This window comes from Cebidichthys violaceus, unplaced genomic scaffold, assembly GCF_023349555.1.
Source record: "Cebidichthys violaceus isolate CVI_PGR_0920_01 unplaced genomic scaffold, fCebVio1.0.p SCAF_71, whole genome shotgun sequence".
NCBI classification, from domain to species: Eukaryota; Metazoa; Chordata; class Actinopteri; order Perciformes; family Stichaeidae; genus Cebidichthys; species Cebidichthys violaceus.
The window spans coordinates 1,058,643-1,083,157 of record NW_027176939.1 but is presented as its reverse complement, the minus strand read 5'-3'; the positions used below and the strand labels follow the sequence as shown (position 1 = coordinate 1,083,157).

The window sequence follows — 24,515 nt, the reverse complement described above, 5'->3', positions numbered from 1 at the left end:
TTCTCCTACCTCAGAGCACAACAACATGACAACCAGCCACGTTGCTGCTTCTTGCTGCTTGTTGCTTGCAACGTTTGTCATTGCTTTGGCTAAAAAGCGGACGCTGCTAGCTGACCGTTGCATAAACCACTCTTTGCTAAAGCGGCTGTTTCACATTCACACACTCGTATTTTGCCCTCGCGTGTGGAGCGACATGGCCTCAGTGTAGCGGTAGCTCCTTAAACCCTCTTCAGTCCTGTGGTAAGCTAGCTAGCCGGGCTAACGGTTAGCTCACATTAAACCAAAATAAACACACCACTCAATCAATTGCTTTTTGTTCTAGTTCTTTTTTTACTGCAGTTCTGGTTTTGAAAAATAAGATTAAAAAAAACACACCGCCCTCCAAACTCGTTATATAACCAGCGCTGCGTTTATGTTAGCAGCTTAAATATTGGCTTTGGTGAGGCCTCAGAACTCCAGCATCGGTCAGGCCACATACTGAAGTGTGTAATCATACTCATGCTACGTACACAACATGTCAGCACCAGATCACGGGCTCATCATTTATCCTGAAAGTACACAGGAGACCGTGTTCCAGTAGAGAGACGTAAACACAGCCCTGCCATTGTTGTAGTGTGCGTGACGGTTAATCACCGGTCCAGACGCACCGAGTCCCATCTGTAGTTCGTACCGTGTCAAACAGACGTCACGCAGACAGTGAGCAGACTCGCTCTCCCGGGTCGGACCTACGCTATCAGTGACGGCAGCCCCTTGTCGCGGCTTCGCCTGGGCGTCCAACATTGTTTTCACATCTGGCCGCTGCTTCCGGTCCCAGGTTCCAAAGCAAACGTGGACTTTGGTACCGGATCCGTCCGGGTCCCGTCCGGTCACGGGCCCGAGCGGACGGACAACCAGCGTGTAGGCAGCGAGCGAGGGTTAAAAAAAGAGTGTGTGGGTGAGTGTGAGAGAACGCAGGTACTCTCCAGATGGACTCAGAGAAATGCATTCATCAGGGCTGAAGCACTCTGGCTCACACGGAACATACGGTGTCAGAGCATCTGAAGACAGACGCCAAAGTACAGCAACATAACTATTAAAACACAACGCAATCTCTACTCTAAGGTGTTGTAGCGAGGGGGCCGTAGATTCACATCAGACTACATGACTGAACTCAAAAAGACAAGAGAGTCAACAGCTTTCCAAAAGCAACGTTCATTGATGAGAAAAGAGGACGGTGTTCTTCTGAACAGAGGACATATTAAAGGAATTCATGTCCCATTTAGACCTGAGCATTTATTTTCCTGGATTTCTGCTGATCGCGCAATCTCTGCTAATGCAGTGAGGGCGTCAGCCCAAAATGTAAAAGAAAAAAACTTCAGAACCTCATCGGTGATTCGTGGACTTTTCTTTTGGGACGTTTTGAGTTGCTTTCTGTTTGTAAATCTGGAAAAAACGCACGACCATCTGTTACACTTGGTCAACGTCAGAGAGGTCAGAGCTGCAGGATGCGTGACTCAAACCTGAACATGAAAACATGAAAACCTTCATTGTTTTGATCAATAACACCTTCATCTCCCACCACAAATACAAGTCTATCAATCTGCTTAGAAATCATAGAAGAAAAGACGCTCCCTAAACTCTAGAACGTCTGTCCCACTGGTCGTTGTCCATCCATTGCTACATTGCTAACAGGAAGTGCTAACAGCTACTTCAATGGGGCCAGTTGGCCACAGTGTAAACAAACCCCTGGTGCGGGACAGTGAGTTCTCATTAACTGGCAAATATTTAAGAATAAGAAATTAGGATACGGAGGGCGATATCGTTTGGAAATGATTAAATTATTTTAAACATTGAAGGGGGGGGGCTGGAACTCATTAAATGTTGCAGCAACATAATCCTGAGCAACCCGGAGAGCCGCTTTAATAACACCTCACTAATGTAGGTCAGTCCGGCAGGTTTGGAATCAAAGTTCCAACAAAAAGCCTCCTCGTCATTGTCCAGAGGGGTTAGCCGGGCCTTAAATATATAAGCTGAGGATTTCACTGCTGCAGAGCTTTAAAATGCCGCAGCTTGAAACGCTCCGACTACAGCGAGAGACGGAACATTTCAGAGAAAGCCCCCCCGTTACCTGCTGATTGAGCATAAAACCATAAAACCTCAGTCACAGGTTCACACTGTGTGTAGCCACACACACGCAGTAAATGTAGTGTGTGTGTGTGTGTGTGTGTGTGTCCTCAGACAGGCAGAGATAAACTCTAATCTCGTCTTGTCCGGGGAACATACAGCAGCAGACCTTCTCTCAGCTTCAGACCTAACCCAGCCCTGGTTTATCAGTCCTGGCTGTGGGACCAGAGGTCAGTTCCCATTTCATTGGACCGCTGCTCAGATGCAGACAAAAAAAAAAAAAAAAAGAAGAAGCGGCGCTCATGACACCGATGAAATATTGCTGGCCTACTTCCTGGTGGTATGAAGATTAAATCATCTGAGGCGGCCGCCCTTGTAGCAGCAACAAAGATAAAATAATACGGTGTGTTGTTATTGCGTAGCTCCCGTCATCATCGCCAGCATCGGGACCTGACGCTGTATCATCTGAAGTATCACAGCCATCGATGTGACGCCAAGCACAATGTGCACATCACCACCAGCTCGTACAGGAGTTACAAATGATCAGAGGAGGGGTTCTCCGCTTTCCTATACAGACTTTCACAGCTGGTCCACGTGTGAACAACAATCCTCTCAAATCAAAAATGTGCTGAAGAAATCTGCCACCTCTTTAAGTTTATATATACATATTTTAAATACAACCGGAGCGCCACAAGCTCGTCCGAAGTCCGTCTCACTCCACCTCCAGCAGCAGCACACCGCGGCCCGATGAGCGCCGGCTACCTCGCAAAACACGGCACTAAACATTCATTAGAGAAACTGAAGGAAGTGAGCGGTCGCTACAGAGCGCAGAGCAGACGACACTGTTTTATGGCTTCACATACTATTTCCACCACCGTTACCCCGGAGAGAGTCCCAACAAACAGCACGGTGCCACTACCTGAGCGCCATCGGGCACAGCCCCCCCCTCCCCATCTCAAGGCGGCCCTCCTTCTCTACCTGACAGGTCCTCCCCCCCGGCGCCCAGCAGGAAAACAGAGACCGTTTAAGAGGAGCGCAAGAAGGGGCGATAAATGTCTCCTCTGGTTAACAACGCCACAGGTGTCCGTCTGAGCGTCCCCGGCTCTCCTGTGACGTAAACGTGTAGAAGAAGAAAATGACAAAAACAAGACCTGGAAGGAACGTGAGGGATTCATTAATCACTTTAGTGATGGTGAATGAATAAAGGTCTAACTTGAGGACTTTCAGTCCCCAGCAGTAGATCCTTCACTTCCCACAATGCAACTCTATAGCGTCTACCCCGCCTATGTGATAAACACCCATGTCTTTATAAGTTGACATTTTTAAAATCTCAAGCCAAAGCAGAGTTCAACCTGATGACATCATCGCGGTCATTTTTTTTTATCAGACTGGAGAAGGCTCCTTCAGAGACACAGAGGACATTATACAATCATGTCCACAGGCCGAGCAGAACCCCCAGTGATGAGTAAACCCATCATCATCTTCATCTTCATCATCGAGTGAGAGAGTGATCACAACACGAAAAGGACACGCATGCATGCATACAGACATACATTACTGTACGCACTATACGTAGACGTATCTCTATGCCCTGTAATTAATCATCCGTACACAACAGAGCACACGAGAGGTAGTGGGACACAATCGAACGGGGGTAAGTGGAGGAGACGGGCAAAGAGAGGCAAAGAGAGGCAAAGAGAGACAAAGAGAGGCAAAGAGAGGCAAAGAGGCAAAGAGACAAAGAGAGGCAAAGAGAGACAAAGAGAGGCAAAGAGAGACAAAGAGAGGCAAAGAGAGGCAAAGAGAGACAAAGACAGACAAAGACAGACAAAGAGAGGCAAAGAGAGACGGGGGAGTCCAGGATCCCCTGATATTTGAGCCGATCTAAAAATAGCCTCACTGGAGTACAGATATGAATTGTGCTCGTCAAAGTCTTCAGACGACGTAGGAAGAAGAAAAGGGAGCGAAAGCTGCAAAGATTCTCTTCTAGGTGAACGCCGCGTTGCCTTCAGGTGCATGGGTAAGTTACAGCTTTGTGTGTGAGCTCTGTCTGGTGCTGAATACAAGCCCTCCTCACTTCTGTGCGATTGGTAACCTTACGCCTCTTTATCGTGTCACCGGAGTAACTCCGGGGTTCAAAGAGTCGTGTCCTCCGCAGCTCGGGTACAACACGGAATCTGTTTTGCATGTGAGATACCAATGCAATACTTCAAAATGCACATAGAAGTATATGTGAATGGAAACGCGGCTATCCTTGCAGATATGCCATTAGGAAAAGCTGCGAATGAATAAATTCGCGGAAAAAACTTTGACCATTGCACAACAACGTGTTTACGCCTGCTTGAGGTGTTTGTTTGCCTTTGAGTAAGAACAGAGTGGGTGATATTAATTCTGACGCATAGTCAGCGTATTCCCACATTTATATTCATAATGTCTTCAGCATGGAACTGAAGTCCTGAAGACCTCTCTCCATTTGTCTCTCGTTTATCGGAGAAGGAGCCTTGTTTTGTTCCCGGTTGGAAACCTCTACTTCTTCTTCTACTCCATTTAGTGGCGGATGACAGCCGTGCTATGAGCGCAGCCTGCACCCCCAACGTTTGCCTAAACTTAAGTAGCCTCGTTGTCTGATCGTGCTTCTCTCTCCGTCGGTCAGCGTCGGTCACGTTGTGTGTGCGTTCCAGCTCAATGTCTGAGACATCGCCGTTTCTGAACTCACCGTTCCACCGAGGAGTCGAGGGGAAAGCTCTTTTATTTGCCGATCCTTTGCAGTGTAAAAACGTCACACGCCGCGCCTGCAAGACAAGATGTAGATCATGAATACATGTGATGTGGCTCTATTTAAAGCATTCTGGACTAGTTCATTCAGTGTTGGGTCATTGGACAAGGTCCATGTTAATACCGCCATAACATTTAAAGAGATTATTGGATTCATTCCTTAAGTATGCCAAATAAACAATGTCCAGTGAATAAACAAAGTAAACCTCATGAATTAATAATACATTTTGGTTTTAGTGCACTTAAAAAGAGCATTTGCAAACAAATAACCAAATCTCTTAGTTTCTGAGGGAGAACAAACATTTCTAAACGTATTATTAGATAAAATAAAGAATGTTGATTTGGTGGCCTTCCTGGTGTTGGCTAACTTCTTTCCACGCTGAGCAGGCTGCACACGTTCCTGTTAATTGGCCTTTTGAGCGCAGGTATCGGCCCATGCTGCTCATCTCATGGTGGCATTAATTGGCCCAACTACTCTGTACCCACTCAATACGGACACCCTGCTTTCAACTGGAGATGCATTATATACACAGCTTTTGTTGTCACGCACAGGGTGCATGTCTGTATGACTTCTTGAAAAGGAGCTGACGTATGACTTTTTCTTTGAGCAGATGCCGCACATTCAACCAGAAAGCAGCGACGGAAAAGAAAACGAGGCCAAGAGTCCCTGCAGGCGGTCGGTGGGACGTCACGGACCACCGCTGCACGAGGAGGAAACACCCCCGTGGCCCTCCTGACCCTGCCCCGAGCAGCCCGCCTCCAACAAGCCCCAAACAGAGCGGCAGTAAACGGCCTGACCCTCCACAGAGCTGTGGGGAGCAGACGCCGCCCCCGCCGCCCAATCACATTACTGGTTCCTCTGTCGCTGGCACAAGGACGGGAAAAAAACAACAAACAACAAGTGAACTTGCAGGCTTCTAAAAAAATGAAAATCAAGTTATTTGTCTCGCAATGCCCAACCCACCGGCCTCTGAGACAAATAAAGAAGAGCAAACCATCCTCCCAGACACCAGTAGAGCATTTAATGCAGGTAACATACATTCACAACGAGTATTACCTCATATAACCTCTGAAACTGTAAGACTTCACCGTCCTACTCACACAAACGAAGATTATTCAAGTCCATACATCACGCTCCAGCAGAGCAGGGCCACACTGAAAAGAAAGGTGGGTGTTGTGGACCATATGGTATCCTGTTGGGCATATGGGCAACACATCTACCGCATCCGCCAATGTCCTGTGGAGATGAGTGTGTGTGTGTGTGTGTGTGTGTGTGTGTCCATCATCTGTATTCAAGGCACCCACCAAGGTGCTCTACACTTCTCTGAGCTGCCATAAGGATCTCTTGCACAGGAGTCACCTTCCCAAAAGTTTGCTTTAACTCACACATCACGCCATGCGGCATGTGTGTGTGTGTGTGTGTGTGTGTGTGTGTGTGTGTGTGTGTGTGTGTGTGTGTGTGTGTGTGTGTGTGTGTGTGTGTGTGTGTGTGTGTTACGGCGCATATGTGGCTGTCACTGGGAAAGCCCAGTTCAGAACAGGACTGAGAAAAACCAGAGCTCTACCTAGTGCCGTATCATAGCAACCAGCTGAAACAAACGCTGCGTGTCATCGCCGTCACGTGTTTAATTCAGTTAACTATGAAGTCGTTTAAAACTGTCATATAAGGAGCAACAACATACCTAATAAAAGCCGAGCAATAAAGCATATTTATACAGCACTAACATCAGGATGAAGGAGTCATAACACCACATATTGTGCTGTTGAGCTCAACATTATCACCTCAGGGAAACTCTTTTCCTTAACTCCTCAACTCCTTTAGTCAGGTTAATGAATATATTTCATGACGTAGATTCGTCACTAACAGGCGACTCTTTGTCAGAATTGTCTGATTTGCTGATGAACTTTGTAAGAAATGTCCTCGTTAACACAAACACTGACATGTTCCCTCACAGTACAGTCACATCATCTAGAGGTGAGCAGCTACTCTTTAATACAAACAAATCCTAAAATCAAACATTAACCCAGGAATTGAAACTCCTATTCTCCATACTTATACACACACACACACACACACACACACACACACACACACACACACATATATACACACACATACAGTTGTGGTCAAAAGTTTACATACACTTGTAAAGAACATAATGTCATGGCTCTCTTGAGTTTCCAGTTATTTCTACAACTCTGATTTTTCTCTGATAGAGTGATTGGAACAGATACTTCTTTGTCACAAAAAACATTCATGAAGTTTGGTTCTTTCATGACTTTATTATGGGTTAACAGAAAAAGTGATCAAATCTGCTGGGTCAAAAATATACATACAGCAACATGAATTAGCAATTTTGGTGACTTAGAAAGTTGTGTCAATGAAATGAGCTTCATAGCATGGCCTCTTAACTTCTTGTGAGTGATTATGAGTGACTACAGCTGGTGACTTCTCTGAGGCCATTTAAATAGGGCTCATTGGATACAAACGCCCACAAACGCTACAATGGGAAAGTCAAAGGAGCTCAGCGTGGATCTGAAAAAGCAAATCATTGACTTGAACAAGTCAGGAAAGTCACTTGGAGCCATTTCAAAGCAGCTGCAGGTCCCAAGAGCAACAGTGCAAACAATTGTTTGTAAGTATAAAGTGCATGGCACTGTTTTGTCACTGCCACGATCAGGAAGAAAACGCAAGCTATCACCTGCTGCTGAGAGAAAATTGGTCAGGAGGGTGAAGAGTCAACCGAGAACCACCAAAAAGCAGATCTGCCAAGAATTAGAAGCTGCTGGAACACAGGTGTCGGTGTCAGTGTCCACAGTCAAGCGTGTTTTGCATCTCCATGGACTGAGAGGCTGCCGTGCAAGAAGGAAGCCCTCGCTCCAAAAGCGGCACCTTAAGGCTCGACTGAAGTTTGCTGCTGATCACGTGGACAAAGATAAGACCTTCAGGAGGAAAGTTCTGTGGTCAGACGAAACAAAAATCGAGCTGTTTGGCCACAATGCCCAGCAATATGTTTGGAGGAGAAAAGGTGAGGCCTTTAACCCCAAGAACACCATGCCTACCGTCAAGCACGGTGGTGGTAGTATTATGCTGTGGGGCTGTTTTGCTGCCAATGGAACTGGTGCTTTACAGAGAGTAAATGGGATAATGAAGAAGGAGGATTACCTTCAAATTCTTCAAGATAACCTAAAATCATCAGCCCGAAGGTTGGGTCTTGGGTGCAGTTGGGTGTTCCAACAGGACAATGACCCCAAACACACATCAAAAGTGGTAATGGAATGGCTAAATCAGGCTAGAATTAGGGTTTTAGAATGGCCTTCCCAAAGTCCTGACTTAAAATCCCATTGAGAACATGTGGACAATGCTGAAGAAACAAGTCCATGTCAGAAAGCCATCAAATTTAACTGAACTGCACCAATTCTGTCAAGAGGAGTGGTCAAAGATTCAACGAGAAGCTTGCCAGAAGCTTGTGGATGGCTACCAAAAGCGCCTAATTGAAGTGAAAATGGCCAAGGGACATGTAACCAAATATTAGCACTGCTGTATGTATATTTTTGACCCAGCAGATTTGATCACTTTTTCTGTTAACCCATAATAAAGTCATGAAAGAACCAAACTTCATGAATGTTTTTTGTGACAAAGAAGTATCTGTTCCAATCACTCTATCAGAGAAAAATCAGAGTTGTAGAAATAACGGGGAAACTCAAGAGAGCCATGACATTATGTTCTTTACAAGTGTATGTAAACTTTTGACCACAACTGTATATATAGATGTATCTGATCTGTCCCAGCCTCGATGTCATGGACATAAAGCTGGTGTTTAAATGGACGGCCTTGGAAGGATTCTGTGATTCCAAAATACCAATAAATGAGGAAAGTCCTTGACACACTGTTGATACATTTGAAATTCCTTTTGAATCGTTTCCACTTGATGAGAGCTAAATGTTGTGCAGACAAAAGAATAACAAGAAGTAGAGACACAGAAGGTATAATGTGATGCAATCTATCCGTCACTGAGGTTCAGGAGACATTGAGGGTCGACTCATACATGTTCACGACTCGTCTGGTCTTGACTCGGTCTCAACCAATCAAAGGTCCTTGACTTGGTCTCGGTTTCAGGTCTCGGCCGTGGCTTAGTGGCACCGAGCCGTCCCTAACGACTCTGGAGCCCCTATGCACTGTATGTATGTATGTATGTATATATATGTACTGTATGTATGTACTGTATGTATGTATATGTACTGTATGTATGTATGTATATGTACTGTATGTATGTATGTATATGTACTGTATGTATGTATGTATGTTTGTGTATGTATGTATGTATATGTACTGTATGTATGTATGTATGTATATGTACTGTATGTATGTATGTATGTATATGTACTGTATGTATGTACTGTACGTACGTACGTATGTATGTATATGTACTGTATGTATGTATGTATGTATATGTACTGTATGTATGTATGTATGTATGTATATGTACTGTATGTATGTATATGTACTGTATGTATGTATATGTACTGTACGTACGTACTGTACGTACGTACGTACGTACGTATGTATATGTACTGTATGTATATGTACATGTACTGTATGTATGTATGTATATGTACATGTACTGTATGTATGTATGTATGTATGTATATGTACTGTATGTATATGTACTGTATGTATGTATATGTACTGTATGTATATGTATTGTATGTATGTATGTATATGTACTGTATGTATGTATGTATATGTACTGTATGTATGTATGTATATGTACTGTATGTATGTACTGTATGTATGTATGTATGTACTGTATGTATGTATGTTTATGTACTGTATGTATGTATGTTTATGTACTGTATGTATGTATGTATGTATATGTACTGTATGTATGTATGTATGTATATGTACTGTATGTATGTATGTATGTTTATGTACTGTATGTATGTATGTTTATGTACTGTATGTATGTATGTATGTATATGTACTGTATGTATGTATGTATGTATGTACTGTATGTATGTATGTTTATGTACTGTATGTATGTATGTATATGTACTGTATGTATGTATGTATGTTTATGTACTGTATGTATGTATGTATGTTTATGTACTGTATGTATGTATGTATATGTACTGTATGTATGTATGTATGTTTATGTACTGTATGTATGTATGTATATGTACTGTATGTATGTATATGTACTGTATGTATGTATGTATGTATATGTACTGTATGTATGTATATGTACTGTATGTATGTATGTATGTATGTATGTATGTATGTATGTATATGTACTGTATGTATGTATGTATGTATATGTACTGTATGTATATGTACTGTATGTATGTATGTATATTTATGTATGTATATGTACTGTATGTATGTACTGTATGTATGTATATGTACTGTATGTATGTATGTTTATGTACTGTATGTATGTATGTTTATGTACTGTATGTATGTACTGTATGTATGTATGTATGTATGTTTATGTACTGTATGTATGTATATGTACTGTATGTATGTACTGTATGTACTGTATGTATGTACTGTATGTATGTATGTATGTACTGTATGTATGTATGTATGTATATGTACTGTATGTATGTATGTACTGTATGTATGTATATGTACTGTATGTATGTATGTATGTATGTATGTATATGTGCTGTATGTATGTATGTATGTATATGTACTGTATGTATGTTTATGTACTGTATGTATGTATGTATGTTTATGTACTGTATGTATGTATGTATGTATATGTACTGTATGTATGTATGTATGTACTGTATGTATATGTACTGTATGTATGTATGTATGTTTATGTACTGTATGTATGTTTATGTACTGTATGTATGTATGTATGTATGTACTGTATGTATGTATGTATGTACTGTATGTATGTATGTTTATGTACTGTATGTATGTTTATGTACTGTATGTATGCATGCATGCATGCATGCATGCATGTATGTATGTATGTATGTTTATGTACTGTATGTATGTTTATGTACTGTATGTATGTATGTATGTATGTATGTATGTATGTGTACTGTATGTATGTATGTATGTTTATGTACTGTATGTATGTATGTATGTATGTTTATGTACTGTATGTATGTATGTTTTTGTACTGTATGTATGTATGTTTTTGTACTGTATGTATGTATGTTTTTGTACTGTATGTATGTATGTATGTATGTATGTATATGTACTGTATGCATGTTTATGTACTGTATGTATGTTTATGTACTGTATGTATGTATGTATGTATGTATGTATATGTACTGTATGTATGTATGTATGTTTATGTACTGTATGTATGTATGTATGTTTATGTACTGTATGTATGTATGTATATGTACTGTATGTATGTATGTATGTATATGTACTGTATGTATGTATGTATATGTACTGTATGTATGTATGTATGTATATGTACTGTATGTACTGTATGTATGTATATGTACTGTATGTACTGTATGTATGTATATGTACTGTATGTATGTATATGTACTGTATGTACTGTATGTATGTATATGTACTGTATGTACGAGAGAGTCGGCTGCTTTTTGTTCACTCAGTGTTACATAAGAAGTCAGCTGCGAGTTGCTGTGACTCACCTACTGTTTTTCTCTCACTTGTGTCTCGTGACTGAGCGATGGAGGAGGAGGAGGAGGAGGAGGAGGAGGAGGAGGCCGGGCTGCAGCCAAGTCTCTGAGGGCACAAGTGTACGCTGCTAAATTAGCAATCAAACGCTCAGCGACTGCTCTCTGGTCTGGGGGATTCTGCCACGCCTCCTCCACTAACTATCAAGAGCAGAAGAAATGAATATATATATATAAATATATATACTGTGTATAAGGGGCCAGTGGTGACAGCAGAGGTTGCTCGCTGCTAAGCTGCGAGGATGTCTGTGGAGGAACAACCCCTTAACAAGGTGGGAGCTCATTATAGCGGAGCATCAGGACATGCTGCTTTGCTGAAATGGGGGGGGTGGGGGTGGGTGACTCGTGTCCCAGAGACGACCCTCGCCTCCCCGCAGCGGCAGCGGTTCACCCCGACAGTCGCTTTCCACCGTGTTACAGAATCCTCGGCAGCCGCGGACCTCGCTGCACACGGCTCCCGATTCAGGCTTTTCTGCACAGACGCCGTGATTCCACACGAGCAGCCGAACACGGCGGGCAGATGTCAATCACGGTGCGTTCAAGACAACAACCGGTAAGCACTTTAATGCTAATGATCCAGGAGGAAAACACTTGGGTTGCTGATTCTTAAATGAGATTCTCAAGTCGAGGCGCTTCTTAATTTGTGGAACCTGAAGACAAATTTATTTTTTTTCGAGTGCCGACCGCTGAGCTAATCCCAACTTTCAACACGACGCAATTAACCCCGATCCAGAGAGTGAGAACAGTTCACTCGCATTTCTGACATCACGTCTCCCGGAGGCAGAAACCCAAAACGGTGCTCAACCATCTGTGTTTCCCGCTTCCGGTTAGTTGAGCGGAAACGCCGCCGCGGCCAATTAGAAAACCAAAGTGCAGCATCGGTCCATCGTACATCCGGACGTCACCTGCGGCCTCACTTCAGACCAGCTTTAGGCCTCTCAGGGCAGGTCGAGACACAATGCAAAGAGGACGTCTTCCTGAGGCTGCGTGTTTACAGAGAAGTTTGCAGCACAAACTGATAGAAATGCAGTCCGTGTTCCATTCGTCTCCAACAAACATCTTGTTGGTAGTGAGATTCAGTGAAGCATCTCTGTTGTCCCTGAAGCTTCATCTCATACATATGCATCCAGCAGCGCTTTGTTTCTGAACTTATAACGTATTCTTTTCTTTCCCCTTTTCACAAAGTTGCTGAAAATCACAGATGAATGAACCCAGAGCGTCATACCGGACCTGCTCTGAGACCAGGCCTGAGTCCAGAGATCCTCACCGTCACCAACAGCTGAGAGACAGCTCTGCTTTATATGTGTATGTTTAATGGCCTTATTGTTTATATTCTGGTGCTTTGGTTCATGGTGACCCCGCTGCACACTGGGTGACCTTCTCTAAAACACTGGATCTGGTTCCTAACAGACGGCGTCAGTGAACAAGCAGCCTTCAATTACAATGACTGATGAATGAGTGATGAGTGATGAATGAGTGATGAGTGATGAATGATGAATGATGAGTGACAGTGTTAGGTGGCAGGTGTGAACCTTCAGTGACCTCGCGGTGACACAGAGGTACTGTTCAGGGTCAGATGCATGTGTTAGAGTGATGATATCTACTGAATGTATACTATACACTGTATATGAAGAGGAGAGTACATCAAGACACTGCATATATATATATATATATATATATATATATATATATATATATATATATATATATATATATATATATATATATATATATATATGTATGTATGCCAAGGCTCCGTAGGCCTCACATCCCGCCCTCTACACGGCCTGAGACTGAGGACGAGAGCAGTCGCTGGCTTTATCTCCACGCTTTGCTCATTCACACCATCCAGGTGGTGAAGACCAAGGTGAGTGACGGTCACTGGTAGCTCCTCTGCTCCAGTGAGCTCTGACACTCAGATTGTACTTGGTGATATATGCACAGTATTAGAGTACTGCTCTGTTCTGCCGTTCTTTAACGCTAGTCGACGCCTCTTTCAGAACCCCGTTTTGTTCGGTTAGGAACGAGACCCCCCCGATGACGCTGCCGACGGACGGCCGCAACAAACTGCAGATGGAGTGACAGCTGACGGCTTTTCGAGGGGCCCGTTCACTGCCAAAGAAAGCCATCACTTCTGAAAACTGAAGTAAGGATTAGGATGAAAGTCACATACCGAGAGAGAGGGAGAAAGGGGGAGAGAGAGAGAGAGACTCATTTTCACCTGCTCAAAATGCTGCTGCAAAGGTGTCTCTGAGGATTTAACATCCGAGTCGGTCCAATCGAGCTGCTCGGAGGCCTGATATCAGAGCGCTGTGAATGCGAGCGGCTGTGTGAATGGGGAATGAGCTCTCCTGGTTAGAACAGTTCTACTTGTTGGAGAGAAACGTAGCAGGATAAGCTCCTCTGCCCTTTGGAGTCAACACTAGTTTGAAACGTGATGTTTCAGGCGAGAGACATAATGAAGCACTTGAAGAACAACGAAGCACTAAGCCAAGTCATGAACCGTCCTGAGGCTGGAGTAAAGGAAGGACGACCCTCCAATGGAGACTGAAACACGGTGTTTCTTCTTTCTGCAGCTTAGTGAGCGCCTATCTTCTTTCTGCTTTCAGGCCGTCTGCCCCGCATCCTCTTGTTTCTGCTCTACCCATCTGCCGTTCTTGCTCCTTGCTCGCGTTTGACTCGTTTGACACCTCTGCTGACGGCTCGCTGCGTCTTGACAGCGCACAAGACAGCAACAGACAGATTTCAGCCCAATCCCCACGAGGAGCCACAGGAGGTTCGGTTGCAGCTGACGCTCGACTTGCTGCCTGAAGACGGCAAATATTCAGCGCCAGCGGTCAGAAGTACGGCCATCCAAACCGGTTTACTGATGTTGAAGGAACCCACTAAAAGGTCCTTTCTTCATGACTAATCTTGAAGAGACAGAACCCCAAAAACAGCAGAGAAGCATGTTTTATTGAAACAATCTCCAAACATAAACCGTCCATCGTAGACAGAAGCAGCAAAGAACGACATCATGGTCAGACTTCCATCTTTCCGAAGGTCCTTGAATCTATCATGTGGGATGACGCTTCTGTCAGGAAAAGCAACCAAATACATCAAAAACACTGTATTCTGAATTATTCATTTGAAATGTCACAAATGAACCGTTTGCTTTAACCAGATCCTATAAAACAAAAACATTAAATGATGAACCGGGAAGCCATGATTGAGGTCATGGCCTGAGGTCAACAGTCATGTGACAGAAAATCTGTGAAGCTTCGACTGACCCGCAGCCTGAAAAATGTAAAGATGTCAATAATTGTATACATGTAGCATGTGGAGCCTCCGTTTTGTTTCGGTAACACGTATGGACACATGTTAGTATCGTTGTAACTGTATCACGCTGCATACAAGAGACGTTTGAGTCTCTACTTCTATTCATGTTTCCACAGAGGTGCAGGACGGATACACTGCAGTAAACACTGAGGCCACAGTGAAATGTGACCGGAGCACAAACACACTGAACAGAAACTGCTTGAACTCAAAAGCAGTAATCTCCACTTCAAGCTCAATCTAACTCACTCACTGCTCCATCCTCACTGCTCCATCCTCACTGCTCCATCCTCACTGCTCCATCCTCACTGCTCTGCTCTGACCAGTAGCTGACATCTCTGCTCATACTGCTGCTGCTGCTGCTTTGCATCTAACCGTATCCTGTAGCCTCAGTGCAGCAACCGGTAACATAGAGTAGCTTTAAAACCGTTCACCATCTGTAGTGTTGAGGCTGTTAAAGGACGATAGTATGATCACAACCAAAGAGAGATTAGTGCGTCTAGTGGCACACCTCCATAACACACACACACACACACACACACCCCCCCCCCCCCCCGGCTTCACACAGTATAGATTATGAGTCACAACCACTCATTAGAAGGGGACTAAGCCGAGCGGCTGCATTAAAAGAGGTCACTCTTGGTTGACTGACTACATCGCATACATTGCGACCCCATGGTGTCACCGTGGGCAAAAGTGTGTGTGTGTGTGAGTGTGTGTGTGTGTGTGTTTGCACGTGTGTGTAACAGTTAACTGTCGACGCCATGCACAATCTCCATGTATTGTGCTTTCAGCCGAGGCCATGAACATTCAAAAGCTGGATATTACCATCCACATGACTCTGTGTTAGCCCCTCTGTGCTCATCGGGTCAATGTCCTGACCGCTAGCTCGCCTGTAGGCAACAGCTAGCCCCAGGCACACACAGCATCCTTAATGCAAAAGACGTGCGAGTGGTTATTTGTGTCATGGTGCGATTCATTATTCCATAACTAGTCAAATAAGTTTGCTTTTGTTTTACAGTAGTTGCGGCTGCCAGTCCAGCCATGTCAATGTGATGGTGACACTGTACGTCACTGAGCAGCCACGCTGGCAGGTCTGTGAGGCTGTGCTAGCTCAATGCTAATGTCAGCAACGCCAACGCGCTGACAACAGCAACGCTAACAACAGCAGTGCTAACAACAGCAGCGCTAACGCTCTGATGTTTCTCAGGTGTGATGTTCACCGTGGTCACCGGCTTAGTTTAGCGTGTTAGCATATAATGTCACGGCAATCCATCCAACAGATACTTCAGTCAGGACCACAGTAGTGCACATTCCCGTCCCCATCATGGCAAAAATACATAAAAATACCTCTCTATGTCAGCCAAAACCCAATGCAGGGAGCGATCAACATGTGGAGCCATGACTCAAAGCCAACAGGCTTCTGATTGGCCTGCTACACACTCGGCACATGCAACAGATGGGTCCAGTTAGTGGACATCCTCTGCAGCCTGGAGGGTTTAGCGCTCGCTCTTCCTGCACCGGTACCACATGTAAACACAGACAAAGAAGGTCCTGACCCGAGTCAAATATAAAACAGAGCAATCGGGTTCTAATCTGGGGCTCAATCTATTAGTGTGTCTGAGCAAACGTTCAGAATGAACAAAACCACAAATGAAAGAAGGTAATGAGCTTAAAGACCTTGACTGACTTGGTCTGGATGCAACAACTTGACTCGGTCTACTTTAACGTTCGTTCAGCGTCATACCAACACGTCAAGCGTTGAAGGGCTGAAATCCCTTTAGGAGGGGCTTTTATCTGGACACATTTCCTTCATTGTCATCAATGTTTTCCAGACGACACAACCCTCCTGGGTGTGCATCACTCACGTCACCGTGACAACCCACCGAGCTGTGCGGATGATGTCGCCCGACAGCAGCGGACGGAGTACTGCCAACTAGACACTTGGTGTTTGTACTCTGTGTGGAGCAGGTGAGCTAACCCCAGAAGAGGAAGATCAAAAAGAGACGAGGTCACTTCTAAGTTTGACGGTCAGAGAAGGAATCAGTGAGGCTGCAGATTACTGTGCCGTAGAGAAAGCATGACACATTCAAGCAGTAACACCACTGCTCATCCTATTCATTTAAGTGCACCCACATATTTCACTGTACCTTTTTTGGCACCGCAATTATACATTTTAAGTGTTCCCTTCTATGTCAGCTCCCAAACACACTGGTGATTGCTTCACACATTGTTAAATGATTGTAAACCGGAATAAAAAGGTTCAGATAAACACGTTTGTGTCAGACGAGGCCATCTCCACCCAAGAACATTAGCAGCAGAACAGTTTTCATCTGACAAATTTAGTGAACACGTCACGTCAAAGGGGAACTTTGGGAATGTTCGACACGGACCTTATTATCCTAAGACTGAAGAAAGTCGATAAGGAAAGCGGTTCATGAGCTCACGCCGTATGAAAGTCTGGGTACGTCTGCTGGGAACCTGATCTCAGGCACCTCCAGGAGTCGACTCTTACTTTTAGCACGAACGCACAGTAGTTACTTCTGTTGTGAACGCTCCACCTCTGCTACGACGGAGCGCATGAACTGTTTATCAGTTAAAGGTCAGCACAAATGTCACAGCAGAGGGTGTAGTTTGGTGCTGTATTTATTTACGACTATATATGCCAAGTTTTTAAAAAGAAACTTATTTTACGTGACTGAAGAAACAACAAATCTTCACTCTTCATATAATAACAGTTATTCCACAAGACAGAAACACAAACAAAGACATGAAGCAAATGAAGACCTTCACTTGAGAATCTACACCCACAGATCTAATGACATCGATCCTGTCCCACCCAGCACTGGTCAAATCCACCATGCTGTCATGAAGGGTTCCGGTGCATCTGATAACATAATGCCTCTTTTCCACTGCATATTTCCTCTCGACTCACTTTTGGCAGCAGGATCTTTTCTCTATTTGGTTTTCTTCAATGTAAGCGTGGCTTCTCAGCTAATCGCCTTAGCGACGGCTGTCCGCCGTGAGCAGGCAGCTTGCCTAGCTAGTGACAATTCTCTCTGGCCAATCGGTGGTTTGCGGTGTTCTAGCTCCACCTTTTAGGGTGGAGTCAGCTCGTTCTGAACCTCGAATGAGATGCTGCGACATTGACGTTTTCACCTGACGACGCTGTTAAAATGATTATGTGCGACTTTGCGGAAATCCATCCAATGTTTGTTGACATGTATTTGAGTTTGAATGGAAGTGGAGGACCGACCAAGCGCTGCCTTCTTTAGAGCTTCTTCTGAGCAGCGTGTAAAAAGAAGGGAACTACGTGTTAAAAGCCAACTCTCTGATTATTGTGATCTTGAAACATTTGTTTGGATATTTGGGACACAGAGGGGATTCTGCAGTCCTGTATGTGCAGTAGTGGGAGCTGTGTGGCGGCGTAGAGCGCGCTGCCTACTGAACATATGGAAACCAGTAAGGGAGGAGAAGCAGGCGCTGTGATGTGGCCCCGCCGTGGTGACGCTCGGTGTCTGGGAGACTATTTTAAAACAGCTTCCATTTTACAAGCCAGCCCCACCCTGGACTTCCAGTTAGCGACACAGTCGTATTTATGTTTTGTCTGGGGTCTCGCACACGGTCCACAACACCACCCATCGTCATCATCAACAACTTCTACTGCACGGACTTCACCACCGGCAGCTACAGAGACGAACCAGAAAAGAGAGAGTGTGTTTAGCAGGTGGGAGGGCAGGAGTATAACCTGTGCATGTAGGCCACCCGCCAGGCATGCCGAAGGCGAGGCCACGGCTGCTGATGAATTATGCAGAAACGCATTTACAAAAATAAACGTGAACGTGCACCGAGGGTAAAAGGGGTGAGGAAGAGGGTGGTGCTGTGGGAGCAAACACAGGAACCGCCAGCAGCAACCGCCAAAACAGGCGGAGCTGATCACATTGATGTGGATTCAAGGAGGAGATTTTAAGCCTGGAAGATGGTGTGTGGGTGTGTGTGTGTGTGTGTGTGTGTGTGTACTCTCGGACCCTGCAGAATTCTCACTGAGATAATTCCCTAAAAGCAAGTGTAATGCAGCGGGGCTTCCCTCTCCCCCTCTCCCTCTCTCCCTCCTTCCTCTCTCTCTTTCACTTGATGCGCTTCCTCCTAATCTTCACCGGGCTGCCGACCTCACAGAGACAGAGGACACACTCAACCATTCAGCCATCGCTGCTCATTCACATCGCAGAGAAAGCTTCCCTTGTTCAGTGTGCTTAAGTGTTTGCCCCTGCCTCTGTGTGTGTGTGTGTGTGTGTGTGTGTGTGTGTTTTTAACAGTATAATTTGCTGCATGATATCAGAGTCACCAGCTGCTGAGGGAAGATTTTCTACATCCAAAACCCATTGTGGTAGTGAAATACTACTCTGTAATTGAGTGCGGTACTCTACTCAGCGATTTTTTGTGTTTATTTATTTTTTTGCCATGAATGGGAACTCTGTGATTCAGCGATGACTGTCGATGATTCAATAGCTGAAAGGGGGGAATGTCGGCCATTTATTCAAAGCCAAACGCGTCTCCTCCGACCCTCTAGGAAGCTGGCGGGCCGGAGCAGGTCACGTGACTTCTTTCCATAGTCAACGCAAACATGAAGGACTTTATTGACAAGTCTTTATCCCAGAGCCCTTAATAGCATTTCATTCTAAACTAATTACATCTTACAGAGTTCTATCACTGTTGCACTGCTTTGCAGATACAGACGAACAGGCTCCTGCCAGCACCAAGGTAGCGTCTATTTTTAGCTCTTTACCCCAAATTTTGCAACCTCCGAACTGAGAAATCCATTAGAAGAAAACAGAGCCCCTTCTGCCGGAGCGCTGAGCGGCAGCCACGCTTCTGTTTGTTGTCGTCGTTGCGGTTGAAGTAGCATATGTGCGCTCGTCTTCATCGGCTGCCACACCAGTCCTGCTAAAGTCAGAGCAAGATTGGCTCGTGAAACTAAAGGACGGAAATGATTTAAGTCACCCTGAGAGGAGGCGGCGGAGGTCTCAGTCTGTCTGTTTATGACACTATAAAAGAAAAATGCCTGGGAAACTGTACCTTAAGTAACTAAGACACGTTTCAGAGCAACCCTTGCTCTAAAAACGTCTTGCGTATAATGAATAGAGTGAGCAGTGATACATGTGAGTAAAGCAGGCGCATAACAAGCGGATCGAGTCGGGTTAGAGTCGCAAGACCAGCAGGGAAACACAGGGATTACAAAAGGTCAATCAGCGATGCTTTGGGGCCGTCGAATAAAACACTTCACACTTCCTGCTACAGGGGAGCATTTAGAACTAAGTAGGGTTTTATTTCCCCGAGTGTCTCTACGCAGTGAAATTTCATTATTGTATGAAGGGAGTAGCTGGAACAGAGCATGCAGCGCACGTGGTACGAGGATGTTTCCAAGCCTCCTCTCATGATGATGGCCACGGGCTTTTAGAAATCCCTGACATGCAACGATAAAACGCATCGCCCCTCCAAGTGCTTTTCAAAGTCCAGTGGGCCATGTCTGAGATATCACTTGTGACACATGGACAAACAATGGAGAGCACCCTGGGGCCAACTGGCATAATTGTAAAAATGCCAGGACAGGGTGGTGGAAAACAATCAGTCCCCAACGGTTTTCATTAAAACGCGATCGATGAGACGACGGCTCAAAACAAAACAAAACGCAATTTTGTTCCACTCCTTTAAAATACCGCGGTGTCACGGAGGAGTGCGGTGACGTGGCTACATAGTGGCCAACTACTGGCAAAGGGAAGATGATGGGACACAAAAGATGAAAGATGAAACCGCAGTGACCGAGCCCTCCGAGGACAAACGTGTCCCGTCATTGATGCAGCCGAGCCCGACCGCGAGGCTGGGGGGGGGGCAACCATCCAATCTGAACTACTAGCCAATAACGTGTAGCGCCTTGAGTGTAAACACAGACGTGCTAATTAAATCAATTAATATCAATTAGTGAAATGCACAGCACACCCTCAGCCAGGAGTCAATCACATGTACAGCTTTAATTTGTTCCCCCAAAGCGACATGAAGGGACGTGTTTAACACGGTCGTGAACAGCATCAACAGGCTGCAGCTATGTGGACCAAGCTGCAGGGACTCATGAGCCAAGTCTGTAGGACACGTTTGGCTAAGTGAGACTCTCAGAGGACAATTCAAATGAAGCCTCCCATGGCTGTCTATTGCTGAGCCATTACAAGTGTTATAGTTCAGAGGGTATTCCAAAGGTTACGCTCTTTGGACGTACGGCAACGTGGAACGCAAATAACGTGTGAATTTGCCTGAATATGTTTGGGGGATAATAACAAACTTGTTGAATTTGACTGCACCTTCCAACGGGCGGAGCATTGGAGCACTTCCTCTTCCTGTTTTCAGAAAGAAAATGCACCGAAAAGGGATAGAGCATCCGGTCATTTTTCAAAATAAAGCACTATGTAAAACACTACGCTCCCGGTGGAATCAAATATGTACCTTACCTATATGTGTGTGTGTGTGTGTAAAGAATACTGATATGAATGATGACAAACAACCAGTAGTCAATGTGCAGGCTGCCAGTTGAATGGTGGTTTAAGCTCCTCTATTGGGTTCATGTGTTTGTAAATCTGACTCATGTAGCGTCAGTGTCTCACCAGTCATGATCCTCACCACCCGTCACTGTTAAAACTACAGTGATGGAGATCATAAACTCATGGTTACAGTTTACACTGAGGTAATAAATCAAGAGAGAAGTAGAGTCGTTTTCTCATAGATTCTATACAACCAGAGGAGTCGCTCCCTGTGGATTGGATGCAGGGTTGGATCCTCCATACAGACAGCTGACTGGTGTAAGAAGATCCACTGTATTCCTTCATGGAGCGCATTGCATTCAGCACATCCCAGCTAGTGTACCTGGGCTGCTCTTCCTGTCTGCATGATGCATTCAGAGAGAACTATGCGCTTCACTTCTCATGAGTCAAATCATCACTCCGGGCAACGTGTGTTGCACATTATGTAATGCAGACCATTTCCTTATGAGTTCACAAACATAGAAGTCTTGTTCTCTTAGGTTGTTTGTGTGTATAAACTATGTGTTCACACAGAGAACACCGTACTGCTGAAAACAGCACCGCTCCAGTACTGAGGGCGGCTCCTTGAGTGTCCAGAGAACCTGATTCATAACTGCAGATTGACCACTGCGGCAGAGGAAGCTCACACACACACACACACACACACACACACACACACACACACACACACACACACACACACACACACACACACACACACACACAATTAAAACTACTTCTGAGGTGAGTGAAGTGAGAACTGCAGCACTGAATTCTAGAACCATAAGAGCATCCACATATATTTATTGATAACTAGTCTTTCTTGTTGTGTGGCAGACAAACACACGTCCTTCTGGGACACATTTAATACAGTCCTGTGTTCGGCTTTAATTAGCAGCGCTGCATACAAATGAACAGATCTGCAGCTGGGCTTATTTACATCATCAGTCCTACTATAAATACCCCGCTGGACTGAAGACGTGGCGGAATGAAATATTGCAGCCGTGGCGGTGGTTTGTGATTGCAGAATCAACCCCCCTTGCGTCTTTCTTACTTGCCTGACGAGCTCTTCACTGCACAGCAGAAGGTGCACGGCTCCTCCCTTTACACCCTCGTACGGTTGAGCAGAACCTGTCCCACTGTACTGCAGAGTTGAGAGTTTAAAACCGTACGTTGTCGAGCCCCGTTGAATTATTACGGTTGGTACGATTTGTTAGGGCGGATCCGAGACCCAAGTAGCCCAGACCTCAGAGCCTTCTCCCTGGAGTCATAACTCTGCATGCCCATTGCAAATAAACATCCATAAATCCTCTTCGTAGCTCCAGGACTTGCCTAAGAATCGTAATTCTTTTAAGGATCAAAGTAATCCGGTGATAGCAAAAAGGAAATGCTAATTGCTAACTCTGTATACTTTTAATGGCGCAAATTTGATGAGTGTAAACAGCTAAAACTAAGCTAACTAAGTGACTCCATGGTCACATACTTCCTGTCATATCCCTCCAATAAAGACCACATTATGGGAACTGTAGTTTCAATTATTATCCCCAAAATAGAGGGAAGAAGAGTAATGAAAATAGGAGTGAAAAGATCCATTACTTCCAACTTTGTTTTTTATTATTTGGATTGATGGGAGGCCCAGAAGTGTCAGAAACCCGTGTTTTAGTGGAGATGGTCCTGGTTGGGCTTCAGGCTCCCAGAACCAGGTCCGCTTTGCATACCGGGACGCAAATGACAAAAAACACTTCCTAGCAGCGAGACAGAGAATGAACCACGGACTGACCTGGATTACAAAGTACAGCTGCTTCAGCCTCCTCTGAGCTCAACTACACAAACAGAAGAAAGCAGCATAGTTGGGTAGGCTGTACTTGGTGTTGGGTGTATCCTACCTTTTACAGCCGCCGGTCAGGCACCTAGCTAGCTATCCACTGATGTCATGATGGGAAATGAAGTGACGCGCAACGGCGCATGCAACATGGGGCGGGGTTGTAAACGGACGACTATTCTCACCCGGGTTTAAATCCGTGAAATCAAAAGAATCAATCACCAGGCTCATGACTGACTGCAGAGGGGTCACACACACACACACACACACACACACACACACACACACACACACACACACACACACACACACACACACACACACACACACACACACACACACACACACACACACACACACACAGCACTGGCTCACTAACCACAACCCCATTTATCTCTGCCACAGAGAATCAAACAGTGGCCTCATAAATCATAGCAGCTGTCACTGTCTGCGCTCCCGTTAGCGGCCCACAAGACTACAAAACGAGCGGAAGGGAAATTAATATTATAAAGAGTCTTTGGACTGCGGGCGCGAGTCCGACCTCAGCCAGCGTCGCCGGGATACACATTTCATCCTCTGCGGTCGCTTCACCGACACGGCAGAGCGTCGCTCCATACGGACGTGTGTCGGAGGTCTGGAACGACACGACGAAGGTCTAAAGTGCAAATGCAGAACTCTGTGTATCGACTTTGTGGAGGGGGAAGAGAAAAAATCAATGTTTATTGATCAGAAACTTCCAGCGTTTTCAATATCTAATTAATAAAGGAATTACTCGATGCGCCTCGTTCATGACACACACACACACACACACACACACACACACACACACACACACACACACACACACACACACACACACACACACACACACACACACACACACACACACACACACACACACACACACACACACGATGGTGTTCTGGGTCTGACACCGTGGACACTACTGCGGCGGCGGTTCATCCTGGTCGGGGCCGAACAGAAGCGGCGCCACAAACGTGACCTTTTCCTTCTGTAACCTGAGTGACGCGATCCCTCCAATGCACAGCCACGAGTCAATTCTTCTACACACTCTCATGTATACATATGGTCTGGACACAGAATGAGGAGGATACTTATTTTCATGTTCTTACACGATTTAGTACCGTTAAAAAAAACAGCTTGAAAGGCAAATGAGTAAGACGGCCATCATTTATGGATGACAGTGCATCTTCAAGGATATTGTGTCTTCATTTATGGCACAAAATCCTTATTACAAA

At 44.9% G+C, this 24,515-nt stretch overlaps 1 long non-coding RNA gene across 2 annotated transcripts in view; it reads right to left on the bottom strand.

Moving 5' to 3' along the window:
* The window catches only part of LOC137891858 (uncharacterized), a 68,330-nt gene that overhangs the window by 25,669 nt on the left and 18,146 nt on the right, over window positions 1-24,515 (bottom strand). For both annotated transcript variants that reach the window (XR_011105381.1, XR_011105382.1), the window contains exon 2: window positions 4,820-4,895. This is a non-coding gene — a long non-coding RNA (uncharacterized lncRNA). The remainder of the gene's footprint in view (window positions 1-4,819; window positions 4,896-24,515) is intronic.